The following is a 22,277-nucleotide window of genomic DNA, read 5'->3' as shown; positions in this document are numbered from 1 at the left end:
ACCCTTGTCGGCGTAGTCGACCCCCTTTTATACACGTTAGCTTCGCCGGCTCTTTGCCGGCCCCTTGTCGGCAGACGACAACGACACTCGCGCGCGACTGCTGGATTACCGCTGCAAAAGCGAGTGCATTTAACGCTTTTCGCTCGTGCAAAATATATGAAGCGTAAAACGCGGGCCGTGCGTCGCGTTCGTGTCGCTTGCGATCGAACGATGATCCGGAAGAGCGATTCGCCGAATATTTCGGGCCGATCAGTTAAATTCGGGATAAATTCGGGACAAATTCGCTCGGTCGACACAAGTGTCGGCTGATTCGCGTCGATCCGAAACTGCAGTTCGACGGCAGTTTAGCCGCAGCCGCGGAGCCAGTTCGGCGACTTTGCGCGCCGAGCAACGCTGCGACGAGGCTCGCGGGGCAACCGGAAGTTTGCGACCAGAATTAAAAGCGGTAAAGCCGCGATCCGGGAAACAGCGCGGCGGAGGAAGTTTATCCGCACGTCGCGCGCGAGAAAGAATCAGCAAAAATCAGCGGAGACTGTGCGCCTTTATGCGAATTGCTACTCATGCTCGCCGTCACTATAATTGGCCCGCCAATTAAAACTTTCCGAAGCGAACCGGGAAGAGAAAAGTTGCATTTACTTTCAGTTTCTATAAAAATATTCCCGATGTCTTATACAGTCCGGTATGTATTTTCACAAATATCTCGAAGCCCGCTACTCTCCCCCTCCCCTCTCTCTCTCTCTCTCTCTCTCTGTGTGTGTTTTTCTCCTTCTCTCGCATTCCCTTTACTCGGACTCGCCTCCAAGTTACGTTACAGTCGTAACAGTTACACTTTTATGGGTGCAACTCCTTCCTGCACTGATTTCCTTTCCTTACCGAGCCAACCTGAATCTTCCTCAAGACTTCTTCCTCTCTCTCTCTCTCTCTCTCTCTCTCTCTCTCTCTCTCTCTCTCTCTCTCTCTCTCTCTCTCTCTCTCTCTCTCTCTCTCTCTCTCTCTCTCTCTCTCTCTCTCCCCCTTTCTCTTCCTTCTTTAATTCTCCAACTTGGACGTCCGTCGCTTTTGCGAAATTCCACTAGCAGGGAGTAACACGGGGTACAAAAAGTATCAGACGACATGAGAGAAATTTCGGCCCTAACAAGTAAACCTCGGGGAACGTCAGACGCCGATTTGTTTCCAATTTTTTATATAGTTATCTTTTATGTCAAAATATGAAAAAATCTGTTATCATTTTTAGCTTAAATTAATGTTTTTCAATATTTTCGAAATTTTTGAAGTTTCGCACAAGCACACTATTTTATACATATTTAAAACAATATTTCTTAAAAATATGTATATCTGACTTGTTGAAACTTGCACACACATGCCGCCGATTATGAATCAGAACCATTTTGTAAAATTCAAGATGGCGGACCTAATATGGCTGACGTCATTATTGAAAAAGTGTCCAGTTTTACGCTACGAAATGAACAAAAAAAGAATGAACAAAAAACTTGAGAAATTTCGAAAAAATTGAAAAAATTAATTTAAGCTAAAAATGATAACAGATTTCTTTATATTTTGACATTAAAAATAACTATAAAAAAAATTGGAAACAAATCGCCGTCTGACGTTTCCCGAGGTTTACTTGTAAGAATCAGCAAGACCAGAAGAAGCGAGAGCAGAATGGCGGCCTCCGTCTCGATCGTCCGCCGATATCATTTCCGATCGCTTCTTAGAGGTGCGTAGGTGTGCATAATATATCCTCGTATTTTCCGGCGAGCGGCACGACGTGTCGGGATATTTTCTCACGCGCATTTGGTGCCGGCCGCAAACGCACGAGCAATCTTTATGCGAACCCGAATGAAACGAACGAGCGGACGGACGAACGAACGAACGAACGAACGAACGAACGAACGAACGAACGAGTGAACGAACACCACGAGGCAGAGGCATCCATCATTCACAGTGCGAGCTATAAGAAAGCCTTTTGTATGTACCTGCAAGCCCATTCTCGTCGTGATCAACGTATCACCCTTCGATCGTCATTAACGTCGAACTTGTCAGGCCACGTCAGAGTCTTCCTTTCGTCATTCGTCAGCCGTCACGTCGCACGCTTGTTGTCGGCCGCCGCGAACATATCTATTTCGTGTCGACAAGCCCCACTCGCAACGGGGGGGGGGGGGGGTGGCGCCTCCATCTCACTCTCTCTTTCTCTCTCTCTTTTTCCTTTATTTTTTTCCACAGAGCGGATTCATCTTGTATTTACGAGCCGAACGAACTCGTGATTGCGTTCGCGATGCTAAGTGGAATTTTAACTTTCGGAGCGACGCGCTCGAATTTTTCGCGTAACGAAACTTTGGATCGAAGAGAGCGGGGGTTTTTTCTATGAAATGTATTTCTCGCTTGCGTTTGCATAGAAGAGAGTGAGAGAGCGAGAGAGGGGGGAGGTGAAGGAGGGAGAGGATCATTCGGAAGCATTAATGTACGCATTTCGACGAGCATAAATATGATATGTCTGAAAAATTGATTAATACGTAAAATCGAAATTTCGCGAGTGTATTTATTCAAAATATATTACCGTATCTCTTTTGACACAGCGATGTTAAAGTAAAATATTAAAAGCGATTGAAAGCGCGAGCAGGAAGCTTTCCGACAAATATATTAATTAACTCTTTAGCGGATGAAAATCGCACGGCGGTGCGGAAAGATATGAGAACTTGCTGCAGAGTGTAATCGTAAAAAAACTTTATTAAACCGATATTAAACCGACGCGGCGGGACTCTTATGCGCATGTAAAAATATTAGCGAAAGGTTAATATTGAGACAGCGTAATGTCGAGAGTAATATTAAGCGCCGGTATTAACCAGGATTCCTCTCTCCACCCTCTCCTTCGCCCCCGTCCCCGCCCCATCTTCCCCCTCCCCCCTTCCCCGGCGATATGCGACCGTCCGGTCCCGTGTAAAAAGGCAGAAGTCGTAAACGTGCGAACGAGCAAGATGAACGTTTTCGTAATATGCCCTTGTAAAGTGCGGCCAAGTGTGAAAAAACGAGGGCTCGCATATAGCGGGGCGTTATAAAGATGCGCTAATATAAACGCGAGTTATAAACGTTCGCGCGTTACAAGCGATGTCGACTTTAAGCTACGGCTCAACATTTGTATGAGCCACTCTCTTCCTCTCCCCCCGGCCCCTCTGCACTCGCTCTCGCTCGCTCTCTGTTCGCTTGGCAAGATTGCTCCACGTCGGGCGAGCGTAATATTTCAGCGCGGCCGGTTCGGTCGTGTTAATCTTAATAACGACGCTCCCGCCGTTGCTTTCGATGTATCCGTTTCCTTCAATTTCGTACACGTCCATCGACGAGACGGGCTACTGTTGTGTCCGACGTCGACGGGGGAGTAAGTCGTCGCGACGGAGGATCCTCGCGGCCGATGAGATTTCGCCGAGTCTCGCGAGTACAGCGAGAAGAATGATTCTCCGAGGGAAATGGAGAGAGAGAGAGAGAGAGAGAGAGAGAAGCGCAACGCGAAACGCGATTTAATTCGCTCTTAATTACTCGAGCGACGAACGAACGTCGTTAGAACGAAACGCGGTTATGGTCGAGCGTTATTTGTGTATCCGCGAACTCGATTCGGCTGCAACACGGTAACCGCATCTGCGCCTTGAATTAGACGCTCCTAAAACCCTACGGCCTCGCAAATTACCGCGCGACATCTCGCGCAGGAGAACCCCGGAGGCCTTATTAAATCTAATCAGCCCAATTTTGTGCGCGTCTTATCCCCCCGCGAGACACTTCCGTCGCGCTGGTCTTGTATCTTACCCTCTCTCTCTCTCTCTTTCTCTCTGTCTCTCTTTCTATCCCTCTCTCTCTCTCTCTCTCTCTCTCTCTCTCTCTCTCTCTCTGTGTGTGTGTGTCACCTCTTCTCTCCTGTACACCACCTGCCAATCTCTCTTTGCTGTATTAATACGGCGTGATTACACTTATGGCGTATTAAAGTCAACTGGCTTGTCGCGAGGGCTCCCCTTCGTGTCACCCTTCAGGCGAGCGGGCAAGCAAGCGAGACAGAGGGAGATTGAAAGCGCCCCGTGCCGGCACTTAAGTTTTCTCCGTTGATTAACGGCGGGGTTGACAAAGATTGAGGCATACACCGGTGAAACGCTCAGATCTTCAGTCAGGGACGAGGACGGCGAGACAAGCGCGCGAGTATATGAAAACAATCGGCGTTTTCGAGAGAGGCAATTCCCCCCTTCCCCTACCAATTGCCAATCAGTGACCCGTAAACGGGGGTGGCCGAGAAATCGCGACGTTCTTAGAGCATTCTCGATTTCTAAGTAAAGATCAGGAGGCGGGTGAAAAGTGTCGAACGAAAACGATGGAACAGTTCTGAAGTCATTACCTCTTTATTCTCCCTATACGGGGAGGAAATACGGAGAGAAAGGTAGTAAGCAATCATGTGTGTAACGTTAAAGGACAAGAGTCTGGTATCATATTTCGAGATTGTCCGTTGGTCCTTCGAGATCGAAGGAATTGCGCGGCGATTGATGCAAAATTCCTAGGTCGGCTGTATCGTTCGCACAAATCGTCGGACGCGAGGGAAGTCACTCCCTCTCGTCAATGTCTCGCGGCGATCGATCAGATAGAAATTGGAGCGAGGCGCGAGCGATTTACGAAAGTCGTAAACGCACGGAGCACCCGCGTGTCCGCCGATAAAAGTCCGCGCGGGCGCATTCGCGACGCGTACAATGAAGCGATCCGGAAGATTTACGGTCACTAAATATCCCAGGCCTGGCGGAAAACTTTCGCATTATCTCGCGCGCGGGAAAAAAACTTTGGCGTGCACGCGCGCGCGTCACGGCATGAATTACAATCCATTAAGGGCAGGTATCGCGCGCGCGCGCGCGCGCGATATCGGCCGTCTCGAGCGAGGGGACAAAAAAGCGAGCCGGCGGCGAGGAGGCGAAGCGCGACTTGACGCTGCGCGCTTCGTCCGCGGCCGACGGAGATTCATCGTCGCGGATCCTCCTCCGCCGGCGCGCGGCAGCGAGAAGGATCGATCGATCGGCGGCCGAAGCGAGCGCTCATGAGCCGCGATTTGCATCAAGTCGCGTCGCGCGACCTGCATTATTCCCGCGTATACGTGTGTGACATGTTTCATTTACATGATGTGTCACGCCGGCGCGGCGCGGTGCAGCGCAGCGACGGCGACGGCTGCTGCGGCAATGCCGCGCGCGCGCGCGCGCGCGCGAGGAGCGAGCGAGCGAGCGAGCGAGCGAGCGAGCGATCGAAAGCGCGCGCACAACAACTGCGGCGTACCATAAATCTTTTATGACTTCCAAATGCCATTCGCGGAATTCATTACCCACCGCGACACCCTGTTTCACCCGGCCTCGCCTTCCCCCCGAGCCTCGCCTCTACGGCCATCTATGGCCTCTGCGCCCGGCCGTGCCGCCTCGCGATTGCATTATTTAAGAAAATGCATCGCCATTAATTCACTCGACGCGATGCGTATCATCGGTTTCATTTGCGTCGTTTTACCGCAACAATCGATCAACCACCACTACCCCACCACCCCTTGCCACTCTTCTCTCTCCCTACGGCTCTCTCCGCCGCTTTCTATCTCCGCCTGCGCTGTGCAGCCACGCAGACCGGAAATGTAACCGAGCTCGAAAGCCTACATTAGCGCGCGCGCGCGGGCGTTGAAATTCCGATATTATTTTACGCGATTTATCGGTAAACGTCCGACGGGTGGGCGCGCGCGCCCACGTAGAATTTAATTTAATTTCGCGAAATTTAAAACTTCCAGCCGCGCGTCAGTCACATGAATTATCGACGCTCGCCGTTCGCCTCGGCGGGCGTCCAATGACTCCTCCCCCGAACGCGAACTCCAAATAGATTCTCCCCTCCCCTCCCCCTCGCGCGTACGTTCCTTCGACGGAGATCTACATTTCGCCGAAGCAGACAGTGATTTACATCGCGGAATCGCTCGAACGCATCTCGCGGGCTCCGCCAAGAGAGAGCGAAATGGTCGCGCCGCCGCCGCCGCCGCCGCCGCCGCCGCCGCCGCCGAGTATTCGAAATGTAAACGTTGTTCGGCGGGCGAGCGGGAGGGAGGGAATCTCGCGCCGCCGACTGTATATTATGCAGATACCTGGGCAGGAATTATTGCCTGATATCGCGCTGCAAGACTGGCACGTTGTATATTATTCCATGCGTGGCCTGTTTGATGGTAAATGATGACCCTGCGAGCTCTGCGGCGCCGAGCAGCCGCGCGCGCGCGTTTCCGAGCGCGAGCGAGCGAACGCTCTCGGTGCAACAGTCTGCCAGCGATGCCAGATACGCTCCTCTCTCGCACCTTCGTCTATCCAACGCGAACGGGCATTTCGATCTTGCATTTCGAGCGACCCGTCAAAGTCTCGTTCGCTTGCGGTTTCCGCCGAGCTCTTCGCCCGAGCGATGCGGGTCTCTGCGAATTTTTTAACCGACCGTTCTCTCTCGGTAGCCGAGAATTTGCCGAGAGCCGCCTGATTCTCGGATGGGTGATGCACGATTCTCGCGAGCGTTTATTAGCGTTCGGCATGAAATCTCTCGATAGTACCCTCCTAAATCAACCCTTTGAACTCTCGAAGCCCTCGACGCCGCGCACGCGTGCGTACCCCGTAGATTTTCGGGCAGAAGTGACCTTCTCTGCAGTTTTATTTTCATCAGAGATTATTTCATACACATCGTCGGGACCGGAGTCGACGTGCAATTTTTCATCGAGTACCTGTAGATTCTGCGAGAATTATTCATATCGTGGAAATGTGCAATTGAATGTCTCTCCGCAGCGGGAACCAAAGGGTTCAAAGGGCGTAAAGTTTGCCGGGGGAAATTTTATCTCCTCCGGCAAACAGAGATTTACCTAATCAGCGGCTGGACATTTGCGGCTCAGCTCTCTCCTGCGCGACCGTCTCTCTATCTCTTCGAGTTACAAAGGGACATTGCTTGCCGTTTTGAAATTGTCCCAGGTTTGAGATATTGAATCCGTCGCGCGCAAATCGATTCCCGAACGCGAGCTTTTCTCATCTTCGCCGTCGTCGTCGTCGTCGTCGTCGTCGTCGTCGTCGCCGTCGCCGTCGCCGTCGTCGTCTTTTTCTTCGTCCTCTTCGTCGTCGCGTGCGTTAGCGGACTTTTCGAAAGCATAAATCTTTCATGAGCGCGCGACGTGCGCGGGGGGGGGGGTGCGGAGGGAACTCCGGGGTGTACACGTATCTCTCGTCGATTTCGCGTAAACGCGAGGACGTGCGTTTATCTCCCCGCGCGCCGTATAAAAATTCGCAAATCTCCGAACTCGTACGGACGCACGCTATCGATCGGCGTCCTGCGGTCGCGGCACAGACACTTGCGCACCTCGACGACTTCGCTCCTCGTGTTCTCGCTCCTCGATAAGGATCGCTCGCGCGGACGAGCGCGGACAAACGTTTTCGCGCGAAAAGATCCAACGGCGCGCGTGCCGATGAAGAAAGCCCATAGCTCGTGTTCGCGAAAGAACGGGGGGATTAAGTGTTCGCGCGCTTAACGAATGATAAGTTATCGCGCGAAAATGGACGGGATTCGTTCGCCGGCTTAATTAACGTCGTTCCGCTCGCGCTCGCGCTCGCGCCCGCTCGCGGCTCAGCGGAAAGCTCGCGGATAGTTTCCCTTTTTTTTTCCGTTCTTTTCTTCCGTTCCTTTCCGTTACACCTCGAGAATTCCCTACGTAATCATCATTTATGTCGACAAAAGTGGAGAAAGCTGGACGGGAGGTCGTGAAATAATTCAGCCGGACCCCGCCGTTTACCCGGCCCGACTCTCCGCTTGACACGACCGGCTTCCAAGGCGCGCGCGCGCGCTACGCTGCTTGCGGAACTGCAAGCCGCAGCATTTAAGCACAACAGTTAAGAGACGGTGAGTACGTGCTCGGCTATGACTCGCGTAACGCGCATTTAAAAATCTTGATTATCGCGCCGCTCGCCGGGACTCGCGATCTTTGATGCAATACGCTCGGACGCATCGCCGCGGCGCGTGGTAATCACTCCCCCCCCTGGGTGCAGAATCATTTGCGAACGAATGCGGGGGCGGGTAAGAGCCCGGAGCTGTTGTTCGCGAGCGAGATTTAACGCATGAAAGGAATTATAATCAATTAGCCAAGCGAGAGGAATTTAATGTACGAAGGGAAGGAGTTACAAGTAAAAGGACCGCTCCGCTCCGCTCCGGATTGGCGTGAGAGAAAATAAATTTGTTGGGATTCAACGACGAAACGCTGTCGAAACGCTGAAGTAGCCGTCGTTAAGTAGTTATCAAGAACGCCCTCCGGATGACACAGTTATCAAAGTTGCGACTCGTAGCTGAAGCTAAAGTGTGTCTGTTAGCAAACAGACTCGTAATTGTTACGAATTTGGCGTCCGCGGTAACGCCGCCGCGAGCGAACTGATACGGATACACTTTGGCTGCAGCATCGCCTCTACATTTGTCCGCTTTATTGCGCATCCGGAGGATCTGTTTATCCGATGCAGAATCATTTGCGCGCGCGGCATTCGGAAGAAACGTCGTCCAACGTCGGATAACGACGTCGCGCATTCGCAACGCGCGAGACCGCCGGGGCTTTAATTTATTTCCGCGCGTTGTGTCGCTCAGTGCGGCTGTAATTGGCAGTCTCGCCTTTGATCGAGAAAGACAGGCTCATCGTGAGCGCGGCTTTAAACAGACCTGGCTACGCTGGCCCCCATTGTATCGCGAAACGTAGGTATAGCTCGCGCAAATCCCGCGGCGGCTAAATTAGATTAACCCGTTGCAACCAGACTCTGTTGAATTGTCCTATTCGCGTAGCAATTCATACGGCCGCTCTCGCGCGAGCGAGAGCCATATTGTCGGACGGCCTTCCATTCCGACGCTTTTGCCATTTTTGAGCGAAGCCGCCGCAAACGCGACAGCTCGACACGTTGACATTTTTCAGGCATTACCCTTGGCGAGCCTTGATCTCGCATGTTTTCACCAGCACCCGCGGCGAATCCAGCGCGCCTAAAGCGGCCGGGAAAAAAGCCACCGGATGAAGGAACTGCCCGGCCGAGCGGTTCGCGAATATCCTGTGCCGAAGGTTGCCGTAACGTAAACGTCCCGCGCGCAATTAAATTAGCCAGAAGCGCAAAAACCTTCCCACCCGCCGTCTCGCGCGCGCCTCCCTTGCCGCCCGGGGGACAAGGTTGAATAAATTTGCATTATCTTTGGGGGATGCGGTGAGCGCAAGACGTTATTAGTATTCGGGAGTATACACGAGGATATAGCGGAAATTTGATAACAAACTTAAAGCACGCGGCGAGCGCCGCGCCGTAACGCGCTTCTGACTGCGGATCGACCGCAGTCAGAAATTCGGCAATGGTGTAATTAACCGCGCGAGCCTCCTCTTCCCACCCTCCCGGACCGGTTATCGCACCGGTGTCGATTCGTTATAGCACGCATGACGTAGCGAGCTCGTCGCGAGGAGCGCTCCGCGACGCGTCGGCGTCGGCGACTTTTAATCGCGCTCGTCTTGGCGAAATTCGCGACGCTCCGCCCGCGCCGCGGCGCCGGCGAGAACGTCCCGAAGCGACGACGACGACGACGACGACGACGACGGTGTCAATCTTCCTCAGCCGTGTGTGCGTTCCTTCAGACATGCTGCCGTCGCTTAAACGCGCTGCGTTCAAACGCTCGCTCCTCGAGCGCTTCGCGACCGGGGAGAGAGGAGAAGGAGAGCCTCGGCGAAGAGGAGTGGCGAAGGGGGAGAGGTGCGCGGGGTGACGGGGGTGAAGTGGAGTCGGAGAGAAAAGAGCTCCCCTGGCGTTTTACACTCGCGCGAAACGTCTTGTTCTCGGGCCGGTGCTTCGCGCGGGAGCGCCAGCGGGGCAAGAGAGGAGGAGAGGACGAGAGGAGAGGAAGAAGCGAGAGAGAGAGAGAGAGAGAGCAGAGAGCGAGGGAGAAAAAAGTAGAGGAGTGTGAGCAAAGAGAGAAACTTCAGTCCGGAGCTGTTGATTTAGCCGCGATTTTCATCCCTTCGACGCAGCGTGTCACAACGATGAAAGTATAGCGGGCGAGCGCAGTGAAACCCTTACGCCGACCACACGCACGTTAGCCATTCGCACGATATTTCGCCGCGCGTGTGAGAATTTCGGACCGCACCACACATTTTTTTCAAGCGGACCTTCCATCCCGACCGCTTTCGGACGTATCGCCCTCGTACGCTCTCCACGCCGCGCCGTGCGTTATCGACGCGCGATGCCGCTAAACTTTAATTGACGTGGACGCGCCGAGTATTAAACCGCGCCGCCGCGCCGGGGCGTCAATCACAAAGGACCGTGGCTCGGCCCCGTTGCAGCGTCAGCGACACGAACTGGCGGGCAATAAGCGGTTGTGTAGTTGGCCGTACTATTGCAAGAGTCCCTCTCCTCCGGTCTCGTGTACATCCCCCTGGTCGCGTTGGTATTCACAAAGTGCAAGCGGTACAAGCCTTAACGCGTTTATGGTATCGGGTCCGTAGGCGAGTTGCGAGTCTTGCGTGGTAGCGCGCGCAAAGTGCGTTTGTAATTCGTATCCCCGGCGCGGCGTCTCGGGGATTTCACGCTGCGGTCGCGCCCGCGTTGAAATTAATAATTGATTAATCGCGACGAGCACGGGCCGACGCGCGTTGTCTCGCCGCGGCGCCGGCGGGAGCGCGGGAATGACGAGCGCGATGCATACCGTCGGCTGTGGGGATGCCGGACCTGAGAACCTTTACCGACGGAATATTGAAATTTTTCTCTGTAAAGTTCTCGTAGCTTGCTCCGAATTAAAAATGTTTTTACACGGTGAAAGTATGAGTGGAAATGAATAATACGCGGTATTATTTTGCAGGAAGAGGCTGCTACTGGGCCGGTGAATTCTCAAGCGGCGTTGCTGACCTCACCTGAGCTGGTGGCCGCAACCACAACGAAAGCAGAATAAAAAATGAACAGGAGCGGAAATATTAAAGGACAGAATTTCTACTAATGTTCGCCACCAAATCAAATTCAATGTTTGCATTTCGATTTCGCGGAAGTAAGCCTCTCTTGAACCCAACTATATTGAGCTCAAGAGCAAAGTACCCCTTCTTATTGGCAGAATCGATCGCGAGTTTTAGAGTAGATGCGAGGTAATATGTACCGCTAAAATCTGTAATTACAGATTTTGTACCCGTTGCATTCCCTCAGAAACTACCCTCGACCCCAATTAGGGCTGACGAGCGAAGTACTAGTTCCTATCAGCAAAACCGATCGTGACTTTTATTGTAGCTGCGTAGTAATTTGTACCATTAAAACCTGTAATTACGTGTAGCACGAATAGATCGGTTTTACATCTGTATCTGTTAATATTGATATCTATTAATCTATCTATTAATATTGATATAATGTTCCACACGGAACATAGCGTCTCTGTTCAGTGAACATTAGATGTTTGTAAACTATGTATAACTGTACCAGACATTTGTCTCTATGATGAATATATATGAATATATCATGATAGATATATATATATATGAACATATCATATGGACATCTAATGATCATTTATGTTACATCCATTATGGATACGTGTGAAAATTTATTATGGATTTTCATGAAAATTCATTATGTATGTATGATCTCTTATGTATATGTATATGAGCTTTTATAGACACTGCTTAGAGAAATCTTATGAATATGAAATAGATCTCAATTGGCAAAATAACGAATTTAACGATATAATAACTATTTCTACAATATTTAATACTTATTTTATATTCACAATTGATACAAATTCCAAATAATGTTTATAAAAGTTCCAAAAAAGATAAAATTAAATATAGATATAAATATAAATATATATATATATATATATATATTCTAATTTATATTATATATATATATATAGTGTATATTTTGTACCATATTGTATTGTGCTGTGTTACATATATTAATATTGTATTAATATTATATATTATCTTCTGTCACACTGTTTTATACTTTGTACTTTACTGTAATATATCGTGTAACATTATATTATTATGTTTGTATTATGTTGTATATTTATATGAAAAAAAATAAACATGATATTGAAAAATATAATATTCGTTTTTCATTTTTAAAACCTTTTTAAAAACGTCTTTCAGAATCCAAAATACGCGCTACTTCCTTGTTTATTATATTCTCCTGATACGAATCTGCTAAAATTCTGAATATCGAATTTTTCATTTCTCACTATTTTCGTGTTTTGGTATCAGGAAAACATAAGGTACGAAGAGATATTCGAAGTTTTGGCGGGAAACTCAAAAATTTGCGTGTCACCTCCTCGGTCATTATATTACCCTGTTGCAAAATCGCATAATTGGAGAAATTTTCTCGATTTTCGCGCTTTGGTATTAGGAGAACATAAGGTGCGAAGAGGTATTCGAAGTTTTGGCGGGAAACTCAAAAATTTGCGTGCCATTTCCTCGGTTATTATATTATCCTGTTACAAAGTCACAAAATTGAAGAAATTTTCTCGATTTTCGCGTTTTGGTATCAGGAGAACATAAGGTGCGAAGAGCTATTTGAAGTTTTGGCGGGAAACTCAAAAATTTGCGTGCCACTTCCTCGGTTATTATATTATCCTGTTACAAAGTCACAAAATTGGAGAAATTTTCTCGATTTTCGCGTTTTGGTATCAGGAGAATATAAAAGGTGCGAAGAGGTATGCGAAATTCTGGCGGGAAATTTAAATTTCCAAATTTTCTCAGTTTTCCGATTTTGCATTTTTGTATGAGGCAAATATAATCGATGAAGAGGTAGCACGAATTATCGGCGGAAAACCGAGATAACTGGAGCAGAGATAGCAGGAAAGAAAGGAAAAAAGGTGATATACAAATAAATTGAAACGTAGTTTAGATTCAAAACTATTTTTATTATCATTTATATTCTATTACATTACACCGCAATATAATATATTATACGCAATATATAATACGATATATATAACAATAAAATACAACATATTGTACACTATATAACAATATATGTATATAATATATAGAATAATAGAATAAAAAAGTATTTATAAAGAAATACAATATATAAATAATTATAAAAAATATCATATATAATATAATATAATATAATACAATGCAATATAATACGATATAAAATACAATGAAACTATAAAATACAATATAAAATACATATAATTTTGACACAGGTCGCATGTCGACTTTTTGTATGGGAGGTGCCAATTTACTAGAGATTGAAAAAAGTTTGCGAAGGGAATAACTTGGAAATCAGAAAATGCGGAGAAGTCTGAGGAACAAGGAAAAGTGGAAAGGAGAGAAATGGTGGAAAACGTAAAAACTCGACCGGCTCCGTCCGGTCCGATGAGATGGATCGCGGTGTGGCGATAGTAATGTAATGTATTGTAATACATGTATTAATATTGTATTAATATTATATATTATCTTCTATCGTATTGTTTTATATTCCATCGTAATATATCTTATTAATATTGCATTACAATTATGATGTACATTTACATGAAAAAAATAAATATAATATTAAAATATTATATAATATGCTTTCTTCATTGAAACCTCCTTGCATATCTTTACAAAAATACGCGCTACTTTATCTTATTATACTGTCCTGACGAAAATCTGCTAAAATTATGAATATCGAATTTTTCATTTTTCTCCATTTTCGCGTTTTTGATATCAGAAGAATATACAAAATTCTAGCGGCAAATTTAAAAATTTGCAACTCTTCGTGCTGCTTCCTCGATCGTTGCATTATCCTGTTACAAAATTACAAAATTGGAGAAATTAAATTTCCTCGATTTTCGCGTTTCAGTGTCAGGAGAATATAATGAGCGAAGAGGTAGCGCAAAATTTCCGCGGATACCAATATACAATTACTTCAACAACAAAGAAAACAAAGTACACGAAAATGTTTCGCACACAAATACGCTCTCGCGACTATCGCTCTCGGCTGGCCGTAACTCTGCGTGACAAATATCTGCCGCGTCGAAAAGGTCATCTGACCGTCCGATTACGACACGAGCTGCGAGATGCAGCGTGATCGCGCGCAAACGATATCTCGAGATCTCGATGGTCCGCGGCTAGACCACTTTGTGGCTCGACGCCAGACAACTTTGTTCTTCGGGAACTTCGTCGCCCGTCGTATTTGAGGAATCGCGTGAGTGCACGCGGCCGCGAAACACGACTTATCGGTGTGAGATTCTCGCGAGTCAAACGGCGCACTTATCGAAATCGCCAAGTGGATGTCGATTCGACGTCGAACGCCCGACGTCGCGGTTTCTGCGCGCGACCGGCCGATCGCTGCAAAATACATCCGGCTGCGCGTGCAATTGGCGGTGCGCGGGGAGCTTTAACGACGTCGTTGCGTGTCAGCGACGATGGGGAACGGGACACATACACACAAATTTATGACAAACAAATCCAAATAACGACACGTCCGGTGATTTTCCGTATTGTAAATTCGGTATCCGTCTTCCGTTCGTTAGCGAATGATGGCACTCGGTATACATCGCGCGACAGTCAATTTTCGTGAATTCTCGTGAAAGTCAATTATCGTATCCTATTCGCCAGTTTGCGTGATTATCATGAGCGCTAAATGAAAAATTCATAAATCAACTTTCCTCCACGCGGGTCTTGCTGCTATTTTACATTTACATAGCTTTATTCGGTAACCTGAGAAATATCAGAAGGCAAAAAGAAGTCGTTCGCGCGACTGAAGCGAGCTTTTCCAGAGAATATATGCGAATAAAGCGCACCGCGGCGGTCTCTCTCTCTTTCTCTCTCTCTCTCTCGCGCGCGCGCGTGATGTCTTACCGAACGCGTCTTACCTGACCGAAAATTCCGTCCAATACGACCCAGATAATCAGGCGCGTGCTAATGATCATCGCTCCGCGCCGTCGGCTCACAGCATCACCGAGAAATGCACGAGGCGCGTAATCGCGGCTATCGAACGGCAGAGCGACGTGTGTGCGAACGATATTTGCGGATTGCAGCGGCCGAATCTGCGTCGGGACGATACGATATTCGCAGCATTATTTCGAAATGCATCAACGCGTCGACAGCCTTCAGCTATGAGCTCGTACACTTGGCGCGGCACAGTGTATCAACCCCGGGGGATATTACAATACAACAAAACCTAACCTCCGTCGCCAAATATTTACAGCGCATTGTTACAAAATTACGTGCGCGCTCCTCCGTTTCTCGTCGTTCTTCCAACCGCGACATCGAGAGCGTTGTGGTTCCCGTTGATCCTGACTGACTGTCGAAGCGAGAAGGAGAAAGATGTCTCTTCCAGATGCACGGATGTGCGGAGCAGCAACGCGCGCGATACGACGTGACGAAGGAGCCTCGGCTGCGGATTGATCCCACAGTTCGAGCGGGCCCCTCGCCTCTCTTGCCGAACTTGAGCGCGGTCACGGGCGGTTAAAGACGCCGGCTATCGATTGGCGCGCATATCAGTCCCTTTCGCTATTAGCCCGTAAAGCTTCATTACGGCCTCGGCGACCTGAATTCCGAGACAGCGATCGCAATTGAACATGCACCGGCAGGTGATTAACTAACGTGTCGGTTCCACGACATGTCGTCAGCTCGCTCGGCCTGACGAAATTTGCAATTTATTTCCGGCCAGACCCGGATGGCGCTCAATTGTACGAACCGCCGTCGCCGTCTTCCTCGCTTCGCCTTCGTCGCCATCGTCGACGTTGCCGCTGTAACTCGCGTATACGCGTCAAGGAATGAGCTATCAAAGTTGAACGGTCTACCGCTGCGAAGCAGCGAGAGCGAGAACGGGGGGAGAGGAGGGGGAGGGAGAGAGAGAGAGAGAGAGAGAGAGAGAGACCTTTGACATTCCGGTATGGAGCCGGCTCATTACAGTTCCTGTATCGGGGGGAAACCTAGCGTGTCACAGGTTCCATTACCGGAACGGTTTAGATCACGCAGTCGCAGTGACATTCGCAAAGCAGCCTCTCCGCAAGGGCTGATACCTATTGACAAGCTTTGCCAGGCCGGCTTTATGACCGATACATGGGCAAGAACGCGATCGCGCGATAAACGCGCGCCGACGACATTATCGCCGGGCAAAACCATAATTTAGTGTTCAAATTGCGCGACAACGCGCGGGCACGGGCGGATGAATCGCTGTCTCGGTCGCCGAGGGCGCTACGCTGCGGAAAATCCGCGGTCACGGCAACGTGAAATTTCGACCGACAATGTCTGGCAATTCTCTCCCCTGCCGCCCGCTCGATGTATGATTATATATCATATGTATGTTTGATATCGCGCGAAAAGAGACCAGGCGAAGGACCGCGGCAAGATATGGGAAGGAGCACAGTTGCTGTGAAAGAAGGAGGATGTGGAATTCCCCCTATCAGCCCGTACGCCAGATTGTTATCGACTGTAACATTAGTCGCGCGCAGAGTTGCTTTCACTCGAGTATGAACCGCTTTCCGTTCCGTTAACGCGCACACAACTATTAGCTCTCTCGATCATTGTCAGCCGGCAAACTGCGCAGCTCGAAGTTGCCGCTGGTGATCGTTCTGCCGGTCGATCGTCGATCAATCGGAGCTTGGAAGAGGGTCCAGGGTCGTCCTGTCGGATCGCCAGCGGAAGTGAAACGATGATTTTCTCGTACGCGACGAGACGAGAGTAGGGGATGAAATCGACGGGACTTGCAGCAAGCGCACGCTCCGCGTTCGCCGCGCGTCCTGGCTCAGGCTGATCCGACGCGGCATCTGATGCTCCGAATCGCAATCCTGATTTTCGAGGGGCCAACCGCCCCCGTGAATTGCTCGCGGCGGCGGCGGCGGCGGCGGCGGCGGCGCGGCGGAGCCGCTTCCGCCGTTCGCGGGGTGTACACATTGACTTTGCGAAGCGGCGTGCATTAAAACAAGCGCACGGCGGCGGGGCGAGCAAATTACTTCGTTATGATCCACCGATGACTCCCTGCCGCGCGATCTCCCCGGCCGGTAAGTTCGTTAATTGCAAGCTCACGCGAATCGTTCGCGTTTCAGCACTTGACGCAGACGAGAGTTTGCGTGACGCTTAATATAAATGGAAAACTGCAGAAGTTCGTTCTCGATGCGCCGTTACGATGCATAATTCATAACGGTATTAAATGGCCGCTGTCGACATTGCTCCTCGCTCTTCCCCCCCCCCTCCCTGCCCGCGCTATTCCTTTTTTCCGAGCGGGACTTATTCGTTACGGCTAGTTGGGCGGGAAAAAACAGTTTTAATGGGCCGGCTTTGTGCGTTTTATAAATATCACGCGCAGGGCCCGTGTAATAATCAGCGATGTTTAGTTATTTAATCGTCAGCGCTTTTCGTTCGCCGTATCGATGCGCTTTTTGTTCCATTTTCGTTTTTTGTTTCCCCCCCTCCCCCCCTAAACAAAAGCGTACATTACTTTCCGATTAACCGACGAGCTCGGTAACGTCAACCCTCCGTTGGAAAAAAAAAAAAAAAAAAAGGAAAAAAAAACCCGGCGACACACACGGTAACATCGCCGTGGCGGTGCGTTCCGAACATCGCGCTCACGCAGGTACGTTTACACACAACACCGTTGTTCGCAGCGACTATTGATTAGTAATAGCTTCCAGCAGCAACGGCAAAGCGGTTAATTCGTCCCCGGGGAGAGCTTTTTGCGCGCTCCCAGTGGAAAAACCAATCTTAGAGAAATCGATTTTACGCTTCCCGAAAGAATCGTTTAGCCGGCGGTTTTCGATTAAAGCGCGGCACACTTTCTGCGTGTCCGAGCTTCGCCGTGCGCTTCGCGGGTCCAAATTCCGCGGGCGATTTCTTACCGCCGCCGTTCTCGCATCTCGCAGGCCGCCCGCCGGGAAAGCGCGCAACCCCGGCGTGTTTATCCCTCCGGGTAACACCTCGCAAAATTGTTACGTTTCGCGCGGACGACGATGGTGAAATTTATTTTACACACCAAAGAGAGAGAAAGAGAGAGTGAGAGAGAGAGAGAATAGAACGGATGATGTGTAGATCCCTCTCTCTCCTTCCCAGCCGCGATTCTAGTTCCTAGGAACTCGGACGAGACGGCGGTATCGTTTATTGCGCGGAGGACCGCGGCGAAATGCCGAATGGAATGCTGACGCGATGCTTGCTAGCCACTTTTTCGAGGCTAGTGCATTTCGCTGTATTCCAGCCGGACGCTAACGATTTCCCGACAAAAACACCGGAGCAAGATACACCGGCGTCGCGACAAAACAATTTCTAATTTTCTTGACCGGTTAAAGCTGTTTGCCGTAACGAACGACGCAACGTACTGCGGCATTCTGTGTATTTTCACGTATTTTCGGAAAATACGATTAATTACGTCGCCGGGTGTTTCCTTTCCTCCTCTTACTTTTTGCGCGCGACGTGCGCGACGCGCAAAATGATTCGTTCCAATCTGAGGATCATTATGCGTACGAGGAAAACAACAACAACAAAGACGATAATAACGCGCCGGTTGAGTCCTCTGAATGATTGATTCTGGATATCTGAGTCCCGCACTTGGGTTTTATCAATTTGTGTTCTCAGTCACGTCACGTGAGATTAGCGGTACGCGATAGGGGCAGCGCGAATATTCCGTGATAATAAATATATGCGCGCCTCTCTCTCTCTCTCTCTCTCTTTCTCTCTCTCTCTCTCTCTCTCTCTCTTCCTCTCTTCCTCTCTTTGCCGCTCTGTCAAAATGAACAGTATTCGCGCGAGAACGCCATTCAATCCGCGCATTATTCGCCACCGGAGATCAATTCCACGGTGTGAAAACAAAATTATCGCGCGTTCAACTGCGAGGCATGATTAGCGGCCGTAATGAACGGTTGGGCTTAACACCGGTCGAGTTAACAAATTTACTATACAACGAGAAGCTGTCGCTTCAGTCCGATCAATGAGGCGGGCTATTAACGAGATTGCGCGTAGAATCGGACTCGTTACCTTTTTCTCCGGCGTTCGCTGGATCGGCACAATGTTCTTCGACGCGAGCAATCAGCGCGTGTCGTCTCGTGACGAATCAATTGTACGGCGAGTGACACGCACGGCGAGTCAACGCGAGAGCGACGACTTATAAAATTAACGCTCGAGACGCGATTTCGTCCTTCCTCGCGCGTCCTGTCAGCAGCGTCCTCGCGAGTCCTCGCGGAATCACCCTGACAATGAAAAGGGGGAGCCGGTATTCAGACGTTACTCGTAGTGTTACACATAATTTACCGTCATTACCGCGCCGGTCCGCAACGCTGTAAAATATGACCGCGAATTACCGCGGAGAATTAAGACGAGGGGAGAAAATTAAGGCGCCGCTCGCGGCCAACTGCTACTCTCGTTAATTGGTAAATACGTTAGCAGGAATATACGATACAGGTCTACATTACTTACGATCGTTGTGTTCGTTTTGCGGGAGCGAGCGAGAGAGAGAGAGAGAGCGAGAGAGAGAGAGAGAAAGAGAGGGAGCGAAAAGCGTCGTAGAAAAATTCATTGGAAAGAAGAGCAGCGGCCGACTAATGAAGTCGAATCGACGTCGAAGCGGCGAGACACGATCGCGCGACGGCGAATAAAGATCTCGACGCTGCTCGACGGCGATTAATTCCGACGTCGGCGTTACGTAACCGTGTGTAATCGATTCCCGCGACGTGTAAAAGCGCACAGTATCTTACAGCTATGCGAGTACTCACCGTGAAATCTTGTCCAGCCGCTCGCTTGCGCCGCGCCGAGCTGAAGTCTCTTCTCTTCGGCCCGGCGTTCCCGTGGATTAATTAATCACGTAATCAAGTATATATATATATATATATATATATATATTTACACACTGGATCCCCCTCCCCTTCCGGTTAATATTTTGTCGATTAATATCTATCCGGCACGATCCATTGTGCGCGTTTTTGATGATCCTGTGGCCCTCGCAAAATTATCCGCACCTTTCAATCGCGAATAGCGGCACGTTCCTCTCACTCAATCGCAGCCTCGCATAATTATATCGGGATTAACTGCGTCACGTGTGTCGTACGAGATATCGGTTTTATAATCCTCTCATTAGTTCCCGATGGGATTCTTCGGCCTTATTTGATATTAATTTCTCGCTAAGGCGTTTTACCTCGTGGAGTCAGTTTACACATCGCGTTTCGGATCATCGCGCGGAGATGCGATCTTCCCGACCCGGAGCGTGCTCTTTTAACGCGACCGTCGGAACGCGCTCTTAAATTACAGATCGTCGATTACATTTCTCCGCCCTTTTCATCTTCCGCACGTTGCCGCCGCTCCCCTCCCCCTACGTGATTAAGCACGCGATTCGCGACGCGAACGCGGATCGGTCCGCGAGCAGCGGCGAGCGGCGGACATATTTAATTGTCTCTCCTCGTTTGTTCGAACTGTAACTAAGATCGGAATGCTGATAGCGGGACGCGAACTGCCGGCAAACTTTCACGCACGCTAAGTTTCCGCGTTTATAATTGCCGTAAGAGCTTCCGATCGTTATTATCATCCCCGCGGAATCGAGTCCCGAATGCAATTTCGCCGTTAATTCCCCACCGAAACTTCAGCAGCGCGAAGTAACGCGACGCGGCGAGGAGAAAGTGCAGTCGGAGCCGACGAAACTTTGACGAGGTGCGTGGAAAGAGCGGCGGACGCGTTATTATACACAACGTGCATCCGCACGGTCGTTATTCGGCGCGATTATCAACCGACGATGGCAGAATTTCGGCCGAGGGCGTGCCCCGCGTTCACGCTCACTTTCGATTCATCGTGCCGCGCTGCGATGGTGATGGGGAGAAGGGAGAGTGCCTCTACCCCGGAAGAGGAACCGTGAGAATCGGGAGCGACGCGGAACACGCGGGACGAGGATCGCTCGGGTGAAAAAGTTCGGCAAGAGGAATCGCCGCGCGTCTCGCGTTTAATCGATAATTGCCGCCAAACTTTTCAATCATTATTATCGCACGTCGCAAATCGAGTTTCTAACGCAATTTAAGCGGGAACTTGCGAGGGAAGTTGCCGGACGGGAAACGAACGAGGCGAGCGAGCGAGCGAGCGAACGAACGAACGAACGAACGCACGAACGAACGAACGAGCGAAGAACGAGAGAGGTAGACGTGAGGTGCGAGACGAAGGGCCGGCGGGGGCAAAGGACAGGGACGCGCCTCGTATCTTAAATTTACTTCGAGCATCTCGCAGGGCTGTTTTCCCGATAATGGCGAGCGAACGCGCGAGAGAGCGGACGTCCTCCGGACGCCACGCCACGCCGCGCCGGCGGTCGTACGGCGCGACTCGCGAGACCAGGCACGGCGCCGGAAATTATGTTTGCATAATTTTCAATCTCGCGGTGGCAGCCCTCCGGCGTATCGATGAGAGGGACCCCGCCGCGGCTGTGTAGCACACCACGCTGTGGATCGCGTCAATCCGCACGATTATCGCGAATAATTGATTCAAGCCGCTTCGCACTCTTCGTGCGTCGTCGTCGAGCGACGAGCGCGACGAAAACGAAGACAAAGACGACGGCTGGCAACACGAGCGAGCGAGCGAGCGAGCGAGCGAGCGAGCGATCACGACGACAGTGACGACGACGACGACGACGACGACGACGACGGAGACAACGCGCGTGTTCAATCCTATCCACGATTGTCACTCACGTTCAACACTCGTCTCTTCGTGCGCGTGAACGACGACGTCGACGACGACGACCGATCACGACCGCTCCATTCGTATTGTGTGTGCCCCCCGTCGGGGCTCGATACGACAGCGGAGGCGGTTTTGATTCCCTCGCAACTTGTCGCGCACAGAGGGTAGTCAGAGTCGGCCTGTCGGCCCCGGCGACGTCACGACGAGACAAGTCGGGGCGAACGAGCAAGCGAGCGAGCGAGCGAGCGAGTTCGCAATCTCCTTCCTGTCTCTCTTTCCTTCTCTCTCTCTCTCTCTCTCTCTCTCTCTCTCTCACTCTCTCTCACTCTCTCTCTCTCTCTCTCTCTCTCTCTCTCTCTCTCGCCACTCGCACTCCGCGCCCTCGATCCACCCCTTAAGCACGGACCGGGGGAGCGAAGGGCATCGCGTCGCGAATTGCACTGACACTCGCAGATTCTCCGTTTCCCGCAGAAGCTTCCAACGCGACCCCTCTCCTCACCCACGCCAGCTCTCTTACCCTCTTCCAACCCCCGCGGGCGGCCGTGGCTTTTAGCGCAAGCGCTTGTGCTTTTCCGCGGGTTGCGTCCTATCCTAATTCACGTCGGTGTAAGTACGGTCCTGTCCGGCCCGCGGAACGTCGAAAATTTCTCTTTTCGTC

The 22,277-nt window shown here is 50.3% G+C and overlaps 1 protein-coding gene across 3 annotated transcripts in view; it reads right to left on the bottom strand.

The window, feature by feature from the left end:
• Positions 1-21,910, bottom strand: part of LOC105190582 (uncharacterized) — a 290,780-nt gene extending 268,870 nt beyond the window's left edge. Inside the window, exon 1 of one of the 3 annotated variants that reach the window (XM_019844800.2) lies at positions 21,631-21,910. The gene's annotated coding sequence lies outside the window, so the exon portion shown is untranslated. Of the gene's footprint in view, positions 1-19,683; positions 19,795-21,159; positions 21,494-21,630 lie in introns of those variants that run through there. The other 2 variants (XM_025307811.1, XM_025307810.1) reach the window with 2 other exon arrangements.
• Between the last annotated feature and the right edge of the window lie 367 nt (positions 21,911-22,277).

Source organism: Harpegnathos saltator, unplaced genomic scaffold, assembly GCF_003227715.2.
Source record: "Harpegnathos saltator strain DR-91 unplaced genomic scaffold, Hsal_v8.6 scaffold96, whole genome shotgun sequence".
In the NCBI taxonomy this organism is placed as follows: Eukaryota; Metazoa; Arthropoda; class Insecta; order Hymenoptera; family Formicidae; genus Harpegnathos; species Harpegnathos saltator.
This window is presented reverse-complemented; position numbering and strand designations above follow the sequence as displayed.